This window comes from Corvus brachyrhynchos, unplaced genomic scaffold (assembly GCF_000691975.1).
Source record: "Corvus brachyrhynchos isolate BGI_N302 unplaced genomic scaffold, ASM69197v1 scaffold310, whole genome shotgun sequence".
Lineage (NCBI taxonomy): Eukaryota > Metazoa > Chordata > Aves > Passeriformes > Corvidae > Corvus > Corvus brachyrhynchos.
The window spans coordinates 1,407,261-1,411,404 of NW_008236213.1; positions in this window are offsets into that span (position 1 = coordinate 1,407,261).

Here is a 4,144-nt window from a genome sequence, read left to right on the forward strand (position 1 = left end):
GAAGAATAATGTCCTTTTTATGTTGAGATCTATGAAAAATATTTTGGGATTCTAAAAAATTCCTGCTTTTTCTCATGCTTGATGCATTTTAATATTTGTGTGCCACTCCAGATGCTTGATAATTTATGACCCAGCAGAGGTCAGCCTTGTGGCATTTTTCAAAATATATGCTCAAAGAAAAGAAGTAGAGCCAAAGTTCTTATTATAATAAGTCTTTGGAATTTTGTTTTATAAAATACATTCCTTCAAATTAGAGTTGATGTGATATTCCTCTGTTGTAGCTAGATGTATGACTTAAATATCTCAGTGAAACTTCTATTTATGTAATAAGAATGTTAATAGTTTTATAAAATTCTTACAAATAGTTTCAAATATTAGCCTTTTTGGTATCCTGAAATACCTACGAACACAACGTTTTTATTTTGTGATGCTTAAGTAAATGAAAGTTAAGGAGGTGAGAGAAATCAATGTTCATATCCTACAGCAGCTCAAAAGCACCATTTGTTTGCATTGTAAAATGCTATTCCCATTTTGTATCTCAGTGATCAGTGGTGGTTTCTTTGATACTAATAAGGGTCTCATTTTATATAAAGTTGATGGCTCAGATCATAATCCTCCTCAAGAACAGTGTCTGTCCTGTCTTAAATTGGATTACAATCTGGTTTGTAAGTTCGGTTTCAACTGACAATCTCAGGACTGCCTGATTTAATTGCTCTTTGCTCTGCTTGAGCATAATCTCTGTACCTTGAACTAACACCAAAGTAGTTTTACCCAGGTAGACAGTAGAACCAAATGTGCAATAACACCATTGTCAAGGCTGGAGCTGAGTCTTCTGCAATAGAAGATGATTAAATGACTGGAGTGTGACATTGGGAACTGGGAAAACATGTTGTTGCCTTTTGTTTAGCCAGTTTGCTTTCTGAACTGCTCAAAGATGTTTTACTCCTTTATTGTTACTATATTTTTTGTGTACTCTGGAGCTGGTTTTCAGACATTAAAAACATTGCGATGAGAACAATACTGTGAGGCTTTGGAGTGGTTGATAAAAACATATCCTATGTTGCAGCAGCTAGGCTGCATGTTAAAATCAATCTCAGGAATAAACACTCTGCTTTTTAATGCTTGCTTTTCTTTAAAAACCTCTTTTCCTCTTCTCTTTTTTCAATATTTTTTTAAATTTGCCGTCAGGGAGTCAAGGTCAGCTTGGAACAAGAGCAGCTACTATGTTTATCTTCTTCAAAAGCTGCTTACAAACCACCCAAAAAACTGTCAGTCAGAATACTTCTCCAATTAGAGAGAGGAAACAAGAATTTTCAAATAAAAGACTTCATGAATCTTCTGTGACCAGAATACTGGAACACATTCTTTTTGAACATGTTATTTGCTGGAGATTAGAAAAACGAAAGTATTAAGATAAAGAATCCTATTTAATGTCAATCAGCAACAGTGCTGTTGTTCTTGTGCCTGTCCACTCTATTGAAATGAAAATAGTGTTGAATGCTTTGAGCAGCCTGTGCACTTAGCAGTATGTGCTTATGTAATTAAGCCCTACCCTAATGCATATGCAAAAGAAAAGATATTGTGAAATAGTGTCGCATGAATAACTATCATTTTGTGTGCTTCCTAGCTCATGGCTCTGGTGGCTTAATGGGTCGTGTTTTGTCCATAGCACAGTGGCTGTTGCCCAGTACTTTCGTTGTCATATAGAACCCTCATGTTTGTGCGAAACTCTCCAATTTAATAAGCCTTCCTTTAGCAAAAAGAAATTAAAGTAGGTACAGGAGCAGGTGCTCTGAATTGACTTATCTTGGGTCCAGGTGAACTAAAATAAACACAACTGAACTTAGACTCTCTAAGCAGAAAAGCACTGAGAGATTTGCGCAGTGCTGCCCTCCACACCTTTGCAGAACACAATGCAGAAATGCCTGGTATGTTTTTGAGTGAGAGGCCTGCTTCTCAAGGTGTCACACCAGGTGTGTAAGCCTCAGCTAGCAACCTCTTCAATCTGCATTCAGAAAGGGTGCACAAACTTACCTCATCCATACACTTACTTTAAATAAGTAATTTGTGTGAATGGAACCTATTCTTAGGTTCTTTTGGGATGCTGTCAACCAACCACGTCCTAAATGTTCAAAAGACCTAAATGCTTTTACCCAGTATGTTTCCTGAATTTCCACACATAGAATTAAACAGTGAAAACATCAGCCCATTATTGTTCTTAGCAACAGAACATGGTAGATTGTAAAGCAGATAAACAAAATGGCTATTTTTCTGGCAAAATCCAGTTTCTTGTTTCCCACTTTGGGACAAGGAGCGGGTGCGCTTGGTTGACCTTGCCTGGTTGCCAGGTGCCCACCAAAGCTGCTCTCTCTGTCTTCTCTACTGGGCATGGCAAAGAACGAATAACAAAAGGCTTGTGGATCAAGACTAGGTCGGGGCAGATAACTCACAAATTACTGCCATGGGCAAAATAGTCTTGACTCAAGAAAATGAATTTAATTTATTACCAATCCAATCAAAGTAGGATAATGAGAAAAATAAAGACCAAATCGCAAAACAACACCTTGTCCCCACCCCTTCCTTTTTTCCAGGCTCAACTTTGCTCCTAGATTTTCTAACCCCTCTTTCTCAGTGGTGCAAGGGGATGGGCAATGGAGGTTGCACTCAGCTCATCATGTTATCTCTGCCACTCCTTCCTCTTCTCACTCTTCTCCTGCTCCATCCTAGAGTCCCACCCATGGAAAACAATCCTCCATGAACTTCTCCAGTGTGGGTTTCTCCTATGGGGATAACAGCACTGCACAAACTGCTTTAGTGTGTGTCCCTCCCACAGGGTCCAGTTCTTCAGGAACAGACTGCTCCAGCATGGGTCCTCCACAAGTGCTGCCAGCAGACCTGCTGCAGAGTGGGCTCCTCTCTCCATAGGGCCACAAGTCCTGCCAGAAGCCTGCTCCATTGTAGGTTTCCAATTCACGTCCTCCTTTAGGCATCTACCTGCTGTGGAGTGGTGTCTTCCAGGAGCTGCAGGTGCATATTGGGTGGTGTTTTTTCTGTAGCCAGCTAATTTGTGATGATGTCCACCTGCTTACCATGATAGTGTTCACTTTCTTACAGTTAGGAAAGAAAAAGGAAGGAGTCAAGCTTTGAGCCAGGTGTCCTGTTTTATTGCCTGATTTGCCAAACAATTCTGCATACTTGCTTGATATTGTGTTTGATTATACTCATAATATTTGCAAAATATTAACTGATATAAAATAACTAATGATTTATTCTAGGCTACCTGTATGCTTATTTTACATGTATATAAGAGCATAAGTAAAAATTTTGGCAGGTTTTAGCTCCTTTCATGTCAGGAATTGAAGCAAAGAAAAAAAAGTCTTTGAGCGTATTTCAATGTCAAATGTGTAAGGAAAGACAAAACCAGATTTGATTTGTAACATCAGAAGTTTTCTTTCTATAAAGCTTTATTTAATCAAATTCAAATTTATTCCAATTTTGTTTTGAAAAACACTTTTGAAAGACTATCATTACCTCGCTTCCATTAAGAAAATACCTTTGTTTAGACACTTGATTCTATGTTGGCATAAAATATTCTTGCATATAACATCAGTTTTGTAATATTGGTGTAAAATACTATTTTTTTCCCCTTGCTACCCTTAAATTCAGTTGGAAGTCAAGCTTGTGCTGTCAGGGCAAATTCACTACCAAGTATTGCAATCCTTTTTTGTACTTTTACCTGACTTCTTTGTTAATTTTTTCCAGATTCCTGTTAATGGGAAAACTATTGTCTAAAACCATTAAAACAAAATATATGAGTTGGAATTTTTGAGAAAGCTTGGCAGGCTAATTATTCTTATTGAAGTTGGGAATCACAATATGCAAGTATGGGACTGTCTCCTCATCATGAGTACATGAAATATGTGTTTAGGAGACAGGAAATTTCAGAGGGCATCTGACCAGAAATTTTTGATGCACACTGTAATTCAAATATAAATTTGCAGATTATTGTCTTGGATATAATTAGGATGACCTTACTTGTATATTTAACTTGCAAAAAGCTTAGTAAAAATTACATGTAAACACACATTTAAGAAAAGGAAGTAGTAATTGTACATGACTTACGAGATAAATAAAGATTCTTCCA